This window comes from Ursus maritimus, unplaced genomic scaffold (genome assembly GCF_017311325.1).
Source record: "Ursus maritimus isolate PB19 unplaced genomic scaffold, ASM1731132v1 scaffold_18, whole genome shotgun sequence".
Lineage (NCBI taxonomy): Eukaryota > Metazoa > Chordata > Mammalia > Carnivora > Ursidae > Ursus > Ursus maritimus.
The window spans coordinates 7,460,571-7,482,005 of NW_024424230.1; positions in this window are offsets into that span (position 1 = coordinate 7,460,571).

Consider the following 21,435-nt stretch of genomic DNA (forward strand, 5'->3'; position numbering starts at 1 on the left):
AGATATCGGAAGATAAACGGAAGGGGAGGGAGCCACCGTGTTCAGGTACCGGGAAGCGGTAGCCACCTGCACGGGGGAGCCGGGGGACAGCAGAATGAGACCATGAGCCGGGAACATGCGCGACCAGACTGAAAACCGGAGCTCAGGTGCGCTCACTGGATCCAGACTGAGACCGGGAGACCCGGGAGCGCGCAGGGCGGCTGGTGGCTGGCGGTGTTAGAAACACAAAGGACAGAGACGCACCGGCCCTGGAAGTGAGGGCTGGGACGCCGGGTGTGGGGCGCACATCCCGGGACGCTGCAGGGTTGAGCAGCACCAACAGAAACAGAGTTAAAGTGGCCAGAACATCAGTGGAGAATGGTCCAGGATCCCTCTGTTCTGAGACAGAGGCTGAGATTCCGCCGCTGCTGCTCTGACTCTCAGAAGAGGCACAGCAAACCGCCAGGGAAAGCCGCCAGAGAACAAAAGCCTGGAAATACCGGCTCACAGGGTGCCCATCCCCCTCCCCCCTCACAGGGGACATGGAGACTCTACCCAAACAGGGTTGCCTGAGTATCGGCGTGGCAGACCCCTCCCCCAGAAGGCAGGCTGAAAAATCAAGAAGCCCACATCGCTAAGGTCCCTATAAAACAAGTGCTCACTGCCTGGGTCCTGGTCAATAATTTGGGCTCTGGACAACCCCGCAACTTCTCCTCATCAGAATGATGAGAAGGAGAAATCTGCCCCCCTCAGCAAAGACAATGAGTCTGTGGCCTCTGCCACAGAACTAATGAATATGGATATAACCAAATTATCAGAAATGGAGTTCAGAGTAACAATGCTCAAGATGATGTGCAGACTTGAAAAAAGTATTAACAAAAATGTTAATGAGAATATAGGATCTCTAAGGGCAGAAATGAGAGCGAATCTGGCAGAAATTAAAAATTCTATGAATCAAATGCAGTCAAAACTAGAGGCTCTGACGGCCAGGATGAATGAGGCAGAAGAACGTATCGGCGAATTGGAGGATGGGTTAGTAGAAGAGAAAGGTAAAATAGAAACTTGGCTCAAAAAAATCCAATCTCAAGAATGTAGGTTACAGGAGATTACTGACTCAATGAAACTTTCCAATGTCAGAATCATCAGCTTCCCCAAGGGGGTGCAGAAAAACAGAGGTCTAGAAGAGATATTTGAACAAATTGTAGCTGTAAACTTCCCTAATCTAGCAAAGGAAACAAGCATTCATGTCCAAGAGGCAGAGAGGACCCCTCCCAAGCTCAGCCACAACAAACCTACGCCACGTCACATCATAGTACAATTCGCAAATATTAGATCCAAGGATACAGTATTGAAAGTGGCCAGGGCAAAGAAATTTCTCACACACCAAGGCAAAGGTATCAGAATTACGTCAGACCTATCTACACAGACTTGGAATGAGAGAAAGGGTTGGGGGGGGGCATTTTTAAAACTCTTTCAGAGAAAAACATGCAGCCAAGTATCCTTTATCCAGCAAGGCTGTCATTCAGAATTGACGGAGAGATAAAGACCTTCCAGAATCGCCAGTCATTGACCAATTTCATAACCATGAAACCAGCCAGGAGATATTAAGGGGGGGTTCTATAAAAGTAAAAAGGCCCCAAGAGTGATACAGAACAGAAAGTCACAATCTATAGAAACAAAGACTTTACAGGCAACATGGCATCATTAAAATCATATCTCTCAATAATCAGTCTCAATGTAAATGGCCTAAATGCTCCCATAAATGACACAGGGTTGCAGATTGGATAAAAAGACATGACCTATCCATTTGCTGTCTACAAGAGACTCATTTTGAACCTAAAGATACATCCAGACTGAAAGTAAAGGGGTGGAATACCATTTTTCATGCCAATGGACCTCAAAAGAAAGCTCGGGTAGCAATTCTTATATCAGCCAGATTGGATTTTAAACTAAAGACTATAGTTAGAGATACAGAAGGGCACTATATTATTCTTAAAGGATGTATCCAACAAGTGGATATGACAATTATAAATATATATGCCCCCAACAGGGTTGCAGCAAGATACACAACCCAACTCTTAACCAGAATAAAGAGACATATAGATAATAATACGTTAATAGTAGGGGACCTCAACACTTCACTATCAACAATAGATAGATCACCTAAGCAGAAAATCAACAAAGAAACAAGAGCTTTGAATGCCATACTAGACAAGTTGGACCTCATAGATATATATAGAACACTACACCCCAGAACCAAAGAATACTCATTCTATACTAATGCTCATGGAACATTCTCAAGAATAGACAATGTTCTGGGACACAAAACAGGTCTCAACCGATACCAAAAGACTGAAATTATTCCCTGCATATTCTCAGACCACAATGCTTTATAATTGGAACTCAACCACAAGGAAAAATTTGGAAGAAACTCAAACACTTGGAGACTAAGAACCATCCTGCTCAAGAATGATTTGATAAACCAGGAAATCAAAAATCAATTTAAACAATTTATGGAGACCAACAAGAATGAAAACACAATGGTTCAAAACCTATGGGACACTGCAAAGGCAGTCCTAAGGGGAAAATACATAGCCATCCAAGCCTCACCCAAAAGAATAGAAAAATCTAAAATGCAGTTTTTATATTCTCACCTCAAGAAGCTGGAGCTGGAACAGAGAAACAGGCCTAATCCACGCACGAGAAAGTAGCTGATCAAGATTAGAGCAGAGATCAATGAATTAGAGACCAGGAGCACAGTAGAGCAGATCTAGAGAACTAGAAGCTGGTTCTTTGAAAGAATAAATAACATTGACAAACCACTCGCAAGACTTATCCAAAAGAATAGAGAAAGGACCCAAATTAATAAAATTATGAATGAAAAGGGAGAGGTCACAACCAACAGCAATGAAATTGGAAGGATTATTGGAAACTTTTATCAACAGCTTTATGCCAATAAATTAAGCAATCTGGAAGAGATGGAGGACTTCCTGGAAACCTATAAACTACCAAGACTGAAACAGGAAGAAATTGATTTTTTAAACAGACCAATTAATTATGAAGAGATTGAAACAGTGATTAAAAACCTTCCAAAAAAACAAAACCCCAGGGCCTAATGGTTTTCCCGGGAAATTCTACCAAACATTCAAAGAAGAAATAATACATATTCTCCTAAAGCTATTTTAAAAAATAGAAACAGAAGGAAAGCTACCAAACTCATTCTATGAGGCCAATATTACCTTGATCCCCAAACCAGGCAAAGACCCCATCAAAAAGGAGACTTACAGACCAATTTCCCTAATGAATATGGACGCCAAAATTCTCAACAAGATCCTGGCTAATAGAATCCAAAAGTACATTAAAAGGATTATCCATCATGACCAAGTGGGATTCATCCCTGGGATGCAAGGGTGGTTCAACATTCGCAAATCGATCAGTGTGATAGATTTTATCAACTAGAAAAAAGCCAAAAATCATATGATCCTCTCAATAGATACAGAAAAAGCATTTGACAAAATACAGCATCCTTTCCTGATTAAAACCCTTCAGAGTGTAGGGATAGAGGGTACGTTCCTTAATCTCATAAAAACCATCTATGAAAAGCCTACAGCAAACATCATTCTCAATGGGAAAAAGCTGGAAGCCTTACCCTTAAGATCAGGAACACAACAAGGATGCCCACTCTTGCCACTATTATTCAACATAGTACTAGAAGTCTTTGCAACAGCAATCAGACAACAAAAAGGGATAACAGGTATCCAAATCAGCAAAGAAGAAGTCAAATTGTCTCTCTTCGCAGGTGACATGATACTCTATATGGAAAACCCAAAAGAATCCACCCCCAAACTACTAGAAGCTATAGAGCAATTCAGTAATGTGGCAGGATACAAAATCAATGTTCAGAAATCAGTTGCATTTCTATACACGAACAATGAGACTGAAGAAAGAGAAATTAGGGAATCCATCCCATTTACAATAGCACCAAAAACCATACGTTATCTTGGAATTAACTTAACCAGAGATGTAAAGGATCTATATTCTAGAAACTACAAATCACTCTTGAAAGACATTGAAGAAGACACAAAAAGATGGAAAAATATTCCATGCTCACGGATCTGAAGTATTAACATAGTTAAAATGACCATGCTACCCAGAGCAATCTACACTTTCAATGCTATCCCGATCAAAATACCGAGGACATTTTTCAAAGAACTGGAACAAACAGCCCTTAAATTTGTGTGGAACCAGAAAAGGCCCCGAATCGCCAAGGAATTGTTGAAAAGGAAAAACAAAGCTGCGGGCATCACAATGCCGGATTTCGAGCTGTACTACAAAGCTGTGATCACAAAGACAGCATGGTACTGGCACAAAAACAGACACATAGACCAGTGGAACAGAATAGAGAACCCAGAAATGGACCCTCGGCTCTTTGGGCAACTAATCTTTGATAAAGCAGGAAAAAAACCTCCAGTGGAAAAAAGACAGTCTCTTCAATAAATGGTGCTGGGAAAATTGGTCAGGTACATGCAAAAGAATGAAACTTGACCACTCTCTCACACCATACACAAAGATAAACTCCAAATGGATGAAAGACCTTGATGTGAGACAGGAATCCATCAAAATCCTCGAGGAGAACATAGGCAGCAACCTCTATGACATCAGCCACAGCAACCTTTTTCATGACACATCTCCAAAGGCAAGAGAAACAAAAGATAAAATGAACTTGTGGGACTTCATCAAGATAAAAAGCTTCTGCACAGCTAAGGACACAGTCAAAAAAACTAAGAGGCATCCCACGGAATGGGAGAAATTTACAAATGATACTACAGATAAAAGACTGGTATCCAAGATCTACAAAGAACTTCTCAAACTCAATACACGAGAAACAAATAAACAAATCATAAAATGGGCAGAAGATATGAGCAGACACTTTTCCAACGAAGACATACAAATGGCTAACAGACACATGAAAAAATGTTCAAAATCATTAGCCATCGGGGAAATTCAAATCAAAACCACACTAAGATACCACCTTACGCCAGTTAGAATGACAAAAATAGACAAGGCAAGAAACAATTGTTGGAGAGGATGTGGAGAAAGGGGATCCCTCCTACACTGTTGGTGGGAATGCAAGTTGGTACAGCCACTCTGGAAAACAGTGTGGAGGTCCTTAAAAAGTTAAAAATTGAGTCACCCTATGATCCAGCCATTGCACTACTGGGTATTTACCCCAAAGATACAGACGTAGTGAAGGAAGGGCCATATGCACCCCAATGTTCATAGCAGCATTGTCCACAATAGCTAAATTGTGGAAGGAGCCAAGATGCCCTTCAACAGATGACTGGATTAAGAAGCTGTGGTCCGTATATACAATGGAATATTACTCAGCTCTCAAAAAGAATGATTTCTCAACATTTGCTGCAACATGGATGGCACTGGAGGAGATAATGCTAAGTGAAATAAGTCAAGCAGAGAAAGACAATTATCATATGATTTCTCTCATCTATGTACACAAAGAACTAGGAAGATCGGTAGGGGAAGAAAGGGATAAAGAAAAGGGGGGTAATCAGAAGGGGGAATGAAGCATGAGAGACTATGGACTCTGAGAAACAAACTGAGGGCTTCAGAGGGGAGGGCGGTGGCGGAATGGGATAGGCTGGTGATGGGTAGTAAGGAGGGCACGTATTGCATGGTGCACTGGGTGTTATACACAACTAATGAATTATCGAACTTTATTCAAAAACCAGGGATGTACTGTATGGTGACTGACATAATGTAATAAAAAATATTATTATAAAAACAAACAAACTACATTGGAATTTCTTTCTTTCTTTCTTTCTTTCTTTCTTTCTTTCTTTCTTTCTTTTTCTCTCTTTCTTTCTTTCTTAAGATTTTACCTTTCAGTGTTCTCTACACCCAACATGGGGCTCGAACCTGCAGCCCCGAGATCAAGAGTCACACACTCCACCAACTGAGCCAGCCAGGTGCCCCTTGGAATTAATTTCTGATGATAGACTTGTAAACAGAGAAAACCCAAGGAATGGACTAAAAAAATTTAGAAGCAATAAGAAAATACATAGAATTAATAAACAAGGGCCAATTACCAAGTAAGTAAAGAACACCAAGTTAGAAAATCTGATGGAAGGGAGAGCCATTTCTACAATCATAAAATACCTAGTGATAACCTAAGACGTCTAGCAGTTGAGTTGTGTTTAACGCAAAGGCTGCCGAGGGACTGGGATGAACACCACTTGCCCCGTTTTCCCCACTTTCTCCTCAGATGTTAGCTGGGCACACAACCAGGCAGAATAAAGATTGTTTTCAACCTTGCTTGCAGTAAGCAGGATCGTTTGGCTAAATGCAAGCACATGGGGGTAAACGTAAGTGGGATGTGCTAATGCGGGGGTGAGGAGGTCCTTAGAGAGGAGGCAGCCTGTCCCACTCTCTCTGTCCTCCTTCCCAGGAAGGTGCGGGGGGGGCTGGACCAGCCATCTTGCCCAAGAGGCAGAGCCTGTGCTGGGGGCAGGAGAGTGATAGAGCAGGAAGCCGGGTCTCCGATGACAGAGCCCTGGACAAACCCATCTGTGTTCATGGGAAAGGATTCTCATTTAAGGAAGTGTTATTTTGTGTTCGCCATTAGTCATAGCCAAACTTAAAAGAAGACTGGGAAGCAAGAGAGGTTGAGGCACATCTCTTCCTTCCAGACCTTTCTATGTTGATTTCACACCAATTACCAACCTCCCTTTCCTCCATCTCCCAGTTCCCCACAGGAATATTTGTTTCTGTTTTATTGTGTTTTTATGTTGGCAAATACCTAAAAATAAACAACAACTTCCTAACCCCCTTCTTCATGGCCGCAATGTGACCTAAGAATCCATCCTTCATACTGCTCTGCATTATGTTCCTAAATTACAAATTTGAATCTGCCAGTCTTGTGTTGGAGATCATTTGTCAGTATTACACCACTTATAAACTCCTTAAATCCTTCACAATTGGCCTCTGGCTCTCTCTTCCCCTTCCCTCCCAATCTACCCTCACAGGCACCCCACCCTCTCATCGGAACAGAACCCCAGCAGTTCTCCCAGTGCTCTGGGCTCTGTCCTGCCTCTGTGGCTTCGCACACTCTCTCCTCTCTGCCGGGAATGTCCCGAGGCTGCTCTGATCTGCTCGCCCCTGCACCCTTCTCAGCTCATGTGAGTAATGCCCCCTGACACCCCCTCCTGCACCTCTTCTCTGTCCCCCCACACCAAGCAGATGCTCCTCTTTTGTGGTCCTTTTCAGGGTTTCCCTAATACCCTGTCATAACCTCTAAACACCCTAAGCATTGGTTTCTCTTCCTTCTGCCTCCATGAGAACATAAATTCCTTGAGAACAAAGCCTGGACCTTGTGCATGTTTGTGTTTCAGTAACAGAAACAACTTGAGTGACTTAGCAAACTATTAAAGCCAGTGTAACCTCTAACACAGGGTTCCTCAAACCCTGAGAATTCACAGGCCAATCTAGAATACTGCTTCTGCACCCAGTTTGAGAAACGCTGCATTAGAAGTTAAACAGTATCACTTTATTATTTTTTTAAAAGACTTTATTTTTTTATTTGTCAGAGAGAGAGAGCACAAGCAGGGGGAGCATCAGGCAGAGAGAGAAGCAGGCTCCCCACTGAGCAAGGAGCCCAATGCAGGACTCGATTCCAGGACCCTGGGATCATGACCTGAGCTGAAAGCAGACACTTAACTGGGAAGCACTCAGTGAGGTTAACAGTCTCCTCAATCTTACTAAACCATCCCTGACTTCCGAAAGGATTACCCCCAGGACCAAATATTCCATGAGGATTTTTTCCAGACCCAGGCCAAGTGAACCTTGGACCCGAGTTCAGCCAAGCTTCTCTAAAAAAACCCCAAAGACCCCACAGCTTCAGGTTCCCTGGAGTAGTTGTATATCATAGCCCACCTCTGAGCTGTCCGAAATTTAAATAGGAAACTTGAAAGCCTAACAGAACATGAGAAACCTCTGGGACAGAGAGCAGGGACAGCCAAGCCCAAAAAGGTTTTTCTCCCCCGCCCCCCAACACTGGGATGCTCCTTAAGGTCCAGGGAAGCATGCATGCCTCCCGGCCGGCACCTGTGAGGCCACACCTCTGGGAAGGAATTACTAAGGCAGAGATAAGGCAAGGAAAAGCAAACTCGTTTCCCAAAAGATTCACTGAAGAAAGTCGTCAAGGTCAGCACCAGTCTATTCGGAAAAAAGGAACCTGAAAAGTGTGAAGGAATATTTTGATAGTTCACACGCAGTTGATCACAACATGCTTCAAAAGATGAAAGCGTGTTTAACATATTTTATACATTCTAATAATTTTCACAAATCAGTCCTAAAATTGCATGCAGTTTTGAGAAGTCATGTGATAAAATATTGTCTCTTCTTTTTATTTAACTCTGTAGGTGTGGCCAGGTAACGAGCTTTCCTTCTCTACTACCACGGAAATGACATCTTAACAGGCCACACAGCTGCACACCGGGGGGAGCCGGGAGGGGGCTGAGGTGTCCCATAAGTCTTTGGTTGGGGAAGAAAAATCCGAATTAACTATTCATTCTTTCAATTCCTCTTCTAAACAGAACTTCCCCTCATGTCACCATCCTGTGTAAACAAATGAAGTCAAGCAAATTGAACTAATCCGAATTTCACTAGATCATACAAATTTCAACACATAATTTTACTATCATAATTATCAAATCGGATAGCAGGAGGTAGAAAGGACATAAAGGAAACGCTTATTTCACTGGTGTCCATTGAATTGATTAGGAGAGGAAATACATGTTCTGAACATATGTGAGAACAATGTAAATCGCTAGCTACTTTTTAAATTATTTTCAATGGGGGCGCCTGGGTGGCTTAGTCGGGTAAGTGTCTGCCTTCAGCTCAGGTCATGATCCCAGGGTCTTGGGATGGAGCCCCACATCGGGCTCCCTGCTCCCTGGGGAGCCTGCTTCTCCCTCTCCCTGTGCCTCTCTCCCCAGCTTGTGCACACGCGTGCTGTCTCTCTGTCAAATAAATAAAGAAAATCTTTAAAAAAATTAATATTCTGGGAGTTTAAGAAATATAGTCATACTACTGCTATTGAAACATTGCTTACTACCATAGACCTGACCCTTCTATCTATGTGGGGCTAGGCTATTACTGTGTATTTCTATGTGGTCATGAGATTTTGATGACTATCTCTGAAGGAGAATGTGTCAGAAGAAGATAAAAAATGGAACATATCTGTATAGATTAAGTATTCAAAGCAGCAGAATTGAGTGGGCAAAAGTTAGGAATAAATAGAGGGAAAAAACATGAAAAGGGCAAAAGGAGGGAGAAAGAAATAATTTAAGGTGCATAAAGAAGATAAAATAAATTGGGACCATCAACAAGCTTTCATACTAAATGTGAGGAAGGGGAAGGGAGATAGACTGGGAAGGAGGAGGAAGGCAACACTCAGAGCGAAAACGCACCGCCAGAGAGGAAAGGAGAGAGAAGGAAAAGAGATACCAAGGGGTAAAGGCCCAGGACCCGAGTAGAAGCTGCTGGTGCCGCTCCCACATCACTTTTGCCGGCCGTGGTTGCTCTAAGTGTTGGCAACTACTGTAGCCTGTGGCTGGCCCTGAGCATTGAGAGCCACACCCCCCCGAAATGGCCAGGAGGTCATGCCCTCCCCGAGGGGAGCCCGCAGCCTGGGACTGACTGGAGCATCCTGAAGGCCAGCCTTCCGGCTGTCACTCATGCTTCCAGCAATGCTGTCCAACAGAAATAAAACGAAGGCCCCATATCTCATTTTAAATTTTCCAGAGACTATGTTTTAAAAAGCTAACAGAGTAAAAAGTCCAGATACAGACCCAAACAGATACGGTCAATTAATTTTTGGTAAAGATAAGGCAATGCAATGGGTAAAGGGAAGTCTTTTGAACTAATGATGTTGGTACAACTGGCCTTCCGTATGCAAAAAAGAAAAAAGAAAACGAATCACAACCTCAATGCCATGCCCAAGGGATGCAAAATGAAACACAGACCTAAATGCAAAGTGCACAGCTTTAAACTTTTAGAAGGAAACAGATAATCTTTGTGACTGGGGTTAGTCAAGAGTTCTTAGATTAGACACCAAAAACAATACAGAAAAGAAAAAATATCTGATAAATTGGGACTTCATCAAAATTAAAAACTTGCTCTATGAAAATACCATCAAGAGAACGAGAAGACAAGGCACGAAACTTGGAGGAAATGTTTGCAAATCACATGTGCAAAGACATAGATAATGAACCGTCAAAACTCAACAGCAAGAATATAACTCAGAAATGAACAGAAACCGAGACACTTACCAAGGGGGTTATGCGGATGGTAATAAGTGCATTTAAAAATGCACATGTCGGGGCGCCTGGGTGGCGTAGTCGTTAAGCGTCTGCCTTTGGCTCAGGGCGTGATCCCGGCATTCTGGGATCGAGCCCCACATCAGGCTCCTCCGCTATGAGCCTGCTTCTTCCTCTCCCACTCCCCCGCTTCTGTTCCCTCTCTCGCTGGCTGTCTCTCTATGTCAAATTAATAAATAAAATCTTTAAAAAAAAATGCACATGTCGTCAGCCATTAGGGAAATGCCAGTTAAAAGTGCAATGAGGTGCCTCTACCCATCTTTTAGAATGGAGGGGTGGGGAAGCTGGTGGGGTGCAGAGCGACTGGAAGGCTCCCACATCACTGGTGACAATGCCAAATGGTGTGGCTACTCTGGAAAAGCATTTGATATTCCTTAGAAAGTTAATTGTACTCTTAACACATGACCCAGCAATTCCACTTTGGGTAGTTGCCCAAGAGAAACGAGAGCAGATGGCCATCCAAGGACTTGCGTACCCATGTTCACAGCAGCTCTGTCTGTAACAGCCAAACCCGAGGAACCGTTTACACAAGAATCTTCACCTCGACTTCTGTTCTAAGGCACCAGGTTTTCCAGGTGATGCGGAGTCCTGATTAAAGATGAATATTCAAACAACTGCGAGAATGAACGCTAAAAACTGTAAACGGAGGAATTAAAAATGAAGAGGGGCACCTGGGTGGCTCAGTCGATTAAGCGTCTGCCTTCAGCTCAGGTCATGATCTCAGGGTCCTGGGATCAAGCCCCATGCTGGGCTCCTTGCTCAGCAGAGAGCCAGCTTTTCCCTCTGCCCTTCCCTGTTCCCCTGTGCTTGCTCTCTCTCTCTCAAATAAATAGATAAAATCTTTTTAAAAAATGAAGATAGAACTGCAAAGAAGTTACAAATAACAGAATATCGTCAAAGTTGTATTTATGCTGCCTCTTAGACACAAATTATTTTTTAAGCCGGGAACAAATAAAGATGTTTTAAAGGGATGAAAACATAAGCACAGGATTATTTTAAATAAATGGCTTTTCTGGAATCCCCTCCAGAGAATAGCTTGGCAGTTCTTCTCAAAAATAAACATGTTCTGACCATGCAACCCCAAACTGGAGGTTTTATCCCCCAGAAATGAAGACATTGTCGCATGGGAATTTGCATATGAATGTGCATAGCTGCTTTATTCATCCCAGGCCAAACCGGAGACCACCCAAATGTTGTGCAATTGAGTGCATGATCGCACGCACTGGAACACCCACCCCAGGGAAAACCACTGAGGAATCAAAAAGGAATGAGCATTCCCTGGATGGATCTCCAGGGAATCGTGTTAGGTGAACAAGCCAATTCCAAAAGTTATTTACTCCATGATTCCACAGGTGTAACATACTAGAAATTACAAAATTGCGGAAAGAGAGAGATTGGCTGTTGTCAGGGATTAGGGATGGGAGAGAGGACAGTGTGGCTATCAAGGGGTAACAGGACGGAGCTCGTGGTGACCACACAGTGTAGTATCATGGTTGTGGTGGTGCTTACGCAAGGCCACACTGTATGGCGTGGTAACACCACATGGAGAGACACACAACAAATAAGTGCATATCTAATGGTGAAATTGGGATAAGTGTATGGATTGTACCAACAGCAGTGTCTTGGTGTAGATACAGCACTATTGTTCCATAAAATGTTAACACTGGGGACAGGTGCACAGAACCTCCCCAGACATTTTTTTTGTTTTGCAACTTCTGGTGAATCTATGATTATTTCAAATTAAAAAGTTATAAAAAAAATTTTAAATTAAGTAAAAGGCCTTTCTGAACATTATCATTAATCATTTTAAGCACACCTTGAAGTTTTTACAGACGTGATTCCCTTAGGTATTCCTTTTTCTATTAATTCAAATTTTGTGCATACAGAATTCAGGAAGGTGACACTTTGCTACAGGAAAGAGGACATTCACATACATTTTAATGAAGTTTACAAAAATGACAAATATCTTACATATTTTAATGCCACGTGTTTTTTCAGACAACAAATGATATTAACAGCTGCAATGATAATGAGATGACTCTTTACTCAAATTGTTTTTTTCATAGAAAAGACATTGGCAGTGGGAAGCCAATCCACAGCCAGGAAAGGAATGGCCTACATTTCCAGTGGGAAGACCTACAGTCACCGTAGTCTATTTGGTAGAGTCTGCACTTCTATTAAACTCACTTACCCTAATGGATAGAACTTTAGTACCAAAGGAAGCAAAAGTCACCTGCTTGCCCAACATTATACTTTTCAGCTGTCATAAGTCCAGCTGTGAGGTGCTAGGTGCTGGTGAAGGCCTATTTATGCCGATTAGAGGATCAGAACAGAAACCCTAAATAGGGGCGCCTGGGTGGCACAGCGGTTAGGCGTATGCCTTCGGCTCAGGGCGTGATCCCGGTGTTATGGGATCGAGCCCCACATCAGGCTCCTCCGCTATGAGCCTGCTTCTTCCTCTCCCACTCCCCCTGCTTGTGTTCCCTCTCTCGCTGGCTGTCTCTATCTCTGTCAAATAAATAAAATCTTAAAAAAAAAAAAAAAAGAAACCCCAGATAGACTCACGTGCCACATGAGCATACTGCAAGTGATAAAAGCAGCATTTCATATAGTTTGTGGCATTACTTAGTAAATGATGTTGGGGCAAGTTTACCATTAAGCAAGGAAAAGAAAACAGTTTTACGGCTGAAAAAACCCACCCATGCACACTCTTGCTGGTACCAAGAAAGCAAGCAGGAGGTCCAGCCAAGACCACACCAACGTGAGGGCTCAGAGTTCAGGTGCTTTTTGAGAGAAACCTGCCTTTTTATATGAAATGTCCCAATTCTTAGTTGATGGCAACCATTTCAAATATTTCTAAAACTGCGTGAGCTGCCTTAACAAATTACCACAAGCTGGGTTCCTAGAACAACAGAGACTCTTTCTCTCACACCTCTGGAGGCAAGGAGTCCAAAATCAAGGTGTCAGAGGGTTGGTTCCTTCTGGAGGCTCTAAGGGAGATTCTGTTGTTAGCTGCCTTCTCCTGGCCTCTGGGTTCTTGGTATTCCTTGGGTTATAGACACATCATTCCAATCTCTGCTTCTCTGTCACATCTCTTATTTCCAAATTTCCCTCTTATTTCTAAAAGGACACTAGTCATTGGATTAGGGCCCACCTTAATCCAGCAGGACCTCACTTAACTTGATTGCATCTGCAAAGACCCTATTTCTAAATCAGGTCACATTCACAGGTATAGGGAGTCCAGACTTGAACATACTCTTTTGGGAAACAAAATAAAGCCACAACACCAAGCAGAACAATCTGCAAGCGCAATGCAGCCCAGGCCAACAGTTTGTCTTACCTGTTTGCTGGTAAAAATAAATTGTAGATGGTTTAAAATATTTGTAAAATTAAAAATCATCAGGAAAATATTGAAGCGAATGTTTGCACACTCAAGGCATAGAGAAAGACTTTATAAGCACAATTCCAAGTGCAACATTTATACAGAAAAAAAGACTGAAACATTTGACAGATTTAACCAAAAAAATAGAAATATCTCTGTACATTAAAAAAAAAAAAAAAACCTAACATAGTGTGGCGTCTGGGTGGCTCAGTCAATTAATCAGCTCTTCATTTCGGCTCAGGTCATGGTCTCAGGGGCTTGAGACCGAGCCCCGAGTTGGGCTCCGTGCTCAGCTGAGTCTGCTTGAGATTCTCTCTCTCCCTCTCTCTGTGCCCCCACCTCTCTCTCAGTAAACAAATATATAAAATCTTTAAAAAATTAACATAGTAAAAATATAGATCAGGATTAACAATGTTAGAGAAGGCTGAAAACAGTCCATATAAACATGATTAGGATTTCATTTTATTGATTTATAACCCTCAAAAGAAAAATTTGCATAGGACCATAACAGAAAATTAACAAAAGACGAAACACAAATGTTCCATGGATATATGAAAACGTGTTGAACGTTACTAGCCATCAACGCGCTGTAAATACAAAGCAATGACAAAGCTTTTCCTCCCCATCAAATAAATCAAACTTAAAATCCAATCAACAAACCGACGAATCCCCCGTGGTGACAAGAGGGGGTGGGGGTACGGGCACCATCACACACTGCCTGTAAAACTGTAACTTTTCCAACCCTTCTGGAGTCAGTTTGCCATCTGGTACCGAAAGCCTTAAAAACGCCCATCTTTCTAATCAACAACATTTTTCTTCTGGAAATATACTCTAAATCAGTAAGCGAGGAGACTAATGTTTGAACGAGGCTATTCATCGCAGCAATGTTTAGAGCTGCAAAAACGTGGAAGCAGCCTAAACATCGACTAGGAGGGGTTTCCTGGAAAATAGGGTCTGAGACAGAGCTTTCGGGTGGTTCCTGGGGGGCTGCTCGCAGGAGCAAGTGGGGAAGGGAGGCCGGGAGCAGGACGAGTGGAAAGGCGGGTTGCAGTGTGTCACACTGGCCTGGAAACCTCAGCCAGGATCCCAGGAGGCGCTCTGAGCAGGGATGGGCCTTCAGAGTTGAACCGAATTGAGACAAGGGTGGGGCTGCAACCTGGTGTCCCTGTATCTATCAGTCAGTGAGTGCGGCTGCCCCAGAAGGAGCTGTCCTGTGGGCCAGGTGCTCTCTGGCTAAGGAAGGGCAGTCCCAGGACTCTGCCGTGAGCTCTCGGCAGCAAAACCTCCCATGCTTTTTCAGTACCTCCTGTGGTTGCCACAAAGGTACACCTGTTGCCAGTTCATAGGGTAAATCACACGCTCTTTCTTCCCCAGCGTTACTGGGGTACAACTGACAGATAAAACTTGCATATATTTAAGATGCGCCACATGATGGTTTAATAAACGCACTGAATGTGAAATGATCACCACAACCAAGTGTGTGTGATAAGAACACTTAAGATCCACCCTCTAAGCAGATTTCAAGTATGCAACACGTGGTGAACGAAAGTCACCATGCTGTACATTAGAACCCCAAAACTTATTCATCTTATGACTGAAAGTGGTAAGTCACATTTTTCGACATTCCTCGGTAAGATTAGGCGAAATTCAGTTTCCCACAATCTGTATTAATTACTGTGGGAAAGACTTACAGCAAAGTGTGCGGTGATAAAAAGCAGTTAATCAACAACTGTTTACTTATTGGGAACCTACTGTATGCCAGATGCTATTCTAGGAATTAGAGCAGATAATTGGAAAGGAAGACAGTCACCCAAAGGTGACTTCACTCTGCGGGGGGGGGGGACAGGTTGTGCACTTGATGACGTTTTTGTTATGTTAAAATAAAAGAACATACGCAAAGAAGTTTACATTAATATACACACAGTCATGTCATAGTAATAATTTATATAAAAATTGGAAAGAATAACCACTAAAATGCTGTCACCCCAGTTGGTGAGAATATGGATAATTTCTTTTGAAATCTGTGTTTTCACGGATTACTTTTGAAACAAATGAAGGAGAATGAAATAATGCTTTTAAAAAGGAGAAGTATTTCTCTTTTAACTGCCTTTTATACACTGGAGGAAACCACAGTCCTAGTACTTACTCCAACTCTATCTCAAAATTGTAGTGCCACTAGAAATGTTGGAATTATTGGCCCATGAAGCTTTAGGCACTGGTCCTATTGCCAGCTTTAAGTCCTACAAAGTCACTGCACGCAGACAGGCATCATGGAGGCAGATTCCAGGGAACAGGTAAATCTTTCTTCTGAAGAACAGAAGTAAATTTGTAGAAATGACTATTTTCACTGGGTCCACAAAATGCCATGAGGTTACCTTCAGTGCACAAGGGCTTTGATTTCGAGGTAGGTCTATGCCTGCTTTCCTAAAGAGACAGGACACGCTACTTCGGCAAGGATCATGGGAGTAAAGAGTGTTGACTGTTAGGAGCATAAAAACCAATGAAAAAAATAATACGAGAGAGTTAAGAGTACACGGCAAAGAAAATGCTGTTAATGAAAAGTATCAAGACTAAAAGTATATGGTAAGGGCACCATCTTTGTCGGCCAACTGGTTTTAATGGATGATCTGAGAATGAGTCAAAAGTTGATTTTGTTTCACTCTTTTGTGCCCAGATGAGCAAATTAAAAAAGAAAATAGTGACAAAGAAAGGAAAGCAACAAAAGCAACAAAATTTTCCCCAGAACATTGTGTGCATATCCTGTCAAATTCACAGAATAATGTAATAAATATGTTTGACTTCAAAACTTGGATGGATTACTTGTATGGATGCAGACATTGGTGTAAGACAGTGGAAAGTCACACAGCTAAGGATAACTGATTCACCTTCGCGGTTCATGCGGAATCCAAATGCTTCATTGTTACCAGAACCAACGTTTTCCCTGGAAAATAATGTCCGATTTCCTTTCGCATTTGAAGTAAAATCCCAGTTACAAATCCCAGTTACAAAGAAACTTCATGGACCTTCATGCTCCTTTCAAAACACCTGGAAATAATTTTTATTACTGTTTTCATGCTTCTGCATTTCTTGTGTGAATTTCCACATAATAGAAGGAACCAAATCATTTATTTCTCAACGTATGTGAGATGACAACTTGTTATATAGAAGGAAAGACAAATACAAGTTTTGAAACAAAAGACACTTGGGTTTTGGAAGCCATTTGTAAGAGTTTTTTTAAAAAAAAAAAAGACAATACAGCAAATTGTGCCAAAATAAATAAGTTTCCTCCGGTTCCATCTCATAATCATTTATCAAGAATCTATTTCACACTAGTCACTGTCTTGTGTTCAGGGAATTCAAAGACGAATAAGATACATTCCTAAGAAGCGTATGTATTAGTGTGGTAGACAGATACATAAACAAATAGATCATTTTGACAAAACGCGCAAGTGCCATAGTAGATGTATCAATTGAGTTGTAAGTATTCAAACAAGAGAATTTTTTTTTTAAAAGATTTTATTTATTTATTCGACAGAGATAGAGACAGCCAGCGAGAAAGGGAACACAAGCAGGGGGAGTGGGAGAGGAAGAAGCAGGCTCATAGCGGAGGAGCCTGATGTGGGGCTCGATCCCATAACGCCGGGATCACGCCCCGAGCCGAAGGCAGACGCTTAACCGCTGTGCCACCCAGGCGCCCCTCGAACAAGAGAATTTTTTAAATCCACACAGAACATCTTTCTAATCAAGTAAGAAACAAGAAGATAGAGATTTTAGAATATGTGTGGCAGGCAGAATCATGGTCCCCAAAGACGTTCATGTCCTAATCCCCAGAGCCTATGGATCTGTCAGGTTCTATGGCAAAGGGGAATTAAGGTTGCAGATGGAATTTAAAATGTCCAGGGAGGCTACCCTGGATTATCCTGCCAGGTCCAAGATAATCATCCTAAAATCCTTACAAATGGAATTGGGAGATGAAAGCAGGGGTCAGAGAGTCAGCCAGAAGGAGGCCTGTCCAGGGAAGAAAGGCACAAAGACATGGAGCCAACCTGGTGGGCTTGGCGGCGGGGGAAGGGGCCAGGAGCCAAGGAGGACAGGCAGCCTCCACGCAGCGGAAGGGGCAGGAGACGGACCCCGTTGGAGCCCCCAGACACAAACATGTCCACGCCAGGACCTTAACCCCGGAGATACCTGCATCAGACTTCTGTCCCCCAGAACTGTCAGAGAAGAAATCTGCACGGGAACAAGACACACCATTTGTGGCGACTTCCTGGGGCAGCAGCAGCAAACGAATGAAATACACAAGAGCACCGAGACCTAAAGCATTCTATTTGGGATCTAAAGTAGTACATTTTCAAAGTTTAAATTGTCTGAGGTCATGATTTAGTCTCAGTTATTTTCTACTTCTCCATTGTGAGCTTCCCGGGAGAGGCGAGGGGGAGGAGCACAGGAAAGGGAAGAAGAAACTCCCAGGGGCCAGGCTGGAGCAGGGCGCGTTCACTGAGGTCACTGGGTCCTCACAAAAGCCCTATATTGTTATTTCACATTTACAGATAAGGAAACCGAGACTCTGAGAACCAAAGGCAGAATGCTGCTATGAGTCTATCAGATTGCACAACCCCTGCTCAATCGCCACCCCACACCCTTTGGAATAAAACCCCAGGCTCCAAAACAGGGTGGGCTGGGGGCTGGGGAAGGCAGGCATCCCACCCTAAGGCCGGCTCGCTCTTCCCTTGGCACAGAGCAAAAGAGACGGTGTTCTGTTCCAATACCATATTTCAGCCATTCTAAGACTCACCTTTTTTCTTTCACTTTTAACATCTGCAATTATGATGCATCTTATACCCAAAAAGCATTACCACGATGCTTGGCAGCAATGTGTCTTTCTCGGTGACACATAAAGTAATGGTGTGTCTTAGAGTGGAGGTTTCTTTGGGTTGGTGAGTTAGGACAGCACGCTTCCCCAAGCTCTGCACTGGACTGTACGTCCCAGGGACAGCAATCCCCACCCTTCCCCAGGAATACAAGCCAATGTTCATTATTTTCAATATCAGGAAACATGTCACGTTTCACCAAAATCCCTCATGCCCCAGCTGAAGTTTTCATGCTGCTGTGAATGGTCGTCATTCATTCTTCCATAGTGCACACTCTGTGAGCTAGGAGCCTCGGAAGGACACAAAGCAGGTGGAAGATGGGGCCTCTACCCTCAAAAACCCATACTAGAGGTAAAACTAAATGGGAAGCTGCATAAGATAGTACATAATTAAGAACCTAATTGCACCAGCAACCACATACGGAGATACGATTAACGAAAACCAAATGCTTTTTCATTTTGTTTTGTTTCTTATTTTGTTTCTGTTTTTGTTTTTTAATATGGTCTCATCATCGAGCTTGGTTCATTAAGCTCATTAAAAGTTCATACAAACACATCTTTTCCTGAAGGTTTCACCTGGGGCATCAAGTAACCTAGTCGGTTCAGTTGTGTGCCCCGAAAAGCTGTGCTCAAATCCTAACCCCAATACCTGTGAAAGTGACCTTATTTGGAAACAGAGTCTTTGCTGATGTGATCAAATTAAGATAACGTCAGACTTGATGAGGGTGGGCCTTATAGCCAATGGCCGTTGTCTTGACAAGAAAAAGGGGAGGGAGATTTGGGTACAGAGACCCAGAGGAGGCACAGAGAAAAGGCTTCTCTGCAGAGATCCCAGATCTCCCCCAGCAAAAGGACTTCCAAAAGACCCTCTGGGAGCTTGACAACCCCCCCCCTCCGCCCCGCATCCAGAGGGGTCTGGTGCACAGTGTCTGACTCCAATCTGCTAGGTAGGGAATACCCAACAGCCTAGCTAGGTGCTTTGGGGATCGTAACAGACTGAATGTTGTATTTCCCCCAAATTCTTCTGTTGAAATCTAACTGCCAAAGTGATGGTATTAGGAGGTGGGACCTTTGGGAAACAATTAAGTCATGGGGGCAGAGTCCTCATGAATGGGATTCATGCCCTTATACAAAAGACCCCAGAGAGCTCTTTTGTCCTATCTGACAAAAGGAAGTAGGAAGACAGCCATCTAGGAGAAGCAGAGCCCCACCAGACACGGAATCTGCTGGTGCCTTGATTTTGGACTTCCCAGCCTGCAGAACTGTGAGAAGTAAGTGTGTTTTATAAGCCACCTAGTTTACGGTATTTTTGTTATAACAGCCCAGACAAAGACAGAAATCGGTACTGAAATGTGGGGGTGTGGTTGTAACAAATATTTAACACTGTAGATGCAGGCTGGGAAACTTGGCAGTGGGTAGGGGCTGGGGGCGTTCTGAGGTGCACTCCAGGAGAAGCCTGAATTGCTATAAACAGACCGTTAAGGGTGATTCTGGTGAGAGCTCAGAGAGAAAAGGAGGAGGCTGTAGAGAAAGCCTCAGTTTTCTCAGAGAAAACCAAAGTGTTCTGGAAATCCTAGGGGTTTCCTCTCCCATCGCAAACCTAGAGGGCAAGGGCCTAGCGGTGCAGAATGATTTCAAAGGAGGGGTGTCAGCCTGAATGGTCTAAGGCAGTCATAGGAGTGGTCTACCTCACAGAGACGATCAAGAACGGATGCATGAGCGTCTTGTATGGATGGATGTGAGCCAGGTGGGAGGAAGGGCCTGTTGAGCCTTCCAATCCTTCCAGGAGGACCATCTCCTGGAGCAACAGAACTGCAAATGGGAGAGAGTCCATATGGAACAGAATGTGCAAAAGAAGTTGGGGGCAGAGGAGGAGTGGACAGCTCAATGATCCAAGCTGGAAATGCAAGGGAAATGCAAACGAGAGGTGGCCGGAAGTACCTGTCACATAAGGCCCCTCTGGTTGCAGTGTATATATCTTCACAACAAAGTAAAGAAAAAAATTAGAAATGACATTATTTATTAGGAAAGTCCACAAAGAACAAGATTCTAATGTGAGGATGCAAAAACGATGGGGCATATTGGACTCGAGCCAAAGAGAGAAAGGAGTGGTATTGGGGGAGCAATGTGGGACAGACCACTTCATTGTCATGAATATGTGACAAGGTTTTTCCTGTGAATAAAAAAAACTGGCTCAGGTGCCAAGATACAATCCATGGAAACAAAAGGATTTAACCTAAGTCTAAAGCCATTTTTCTCAAAGCAAGGCTCTGATAAATTTTTGACATGTCTTAAATAACTCCCTGAGGATAATTCATCAATTAAATGTTTGAAAACACAGTAAAGCCATTATCAATCGAATTAGTTATGACTGACTCAGACTTGGTTGGGGCTATGAACATGATGGGAATACTAAGCTGAAGGTGACAATGTCATCTTGGAGAATTTATCATTATTTAAACTAGAGTTTCTGAAGTCTTACTTATGTCTCCTTAGGCCGTATCAGCCTGGGCATTCATGGAGTCACAGAATAATAAAATTCCCGTTGGCCCCGCATTTTATCCCAACATACTTGACATTATGGGTCCTTTTCTTCTTAAAGATATTCAGTGGAGAGCTCCATTTATACCTCTAAATGTCTATGATTTCAATTTCACATTTGTTGGCCAATTTTGTTGCTAAATATTTGTTGATAATTTCAAGTCGTCCAAACTCTGGAATTAGATAGGCAATGATTGGCTCTGGCTTAACTCATAGAATCTAATCACCCTGGCTTCCACGTCCAGAACAATTTGATCCCAGGACCCAAC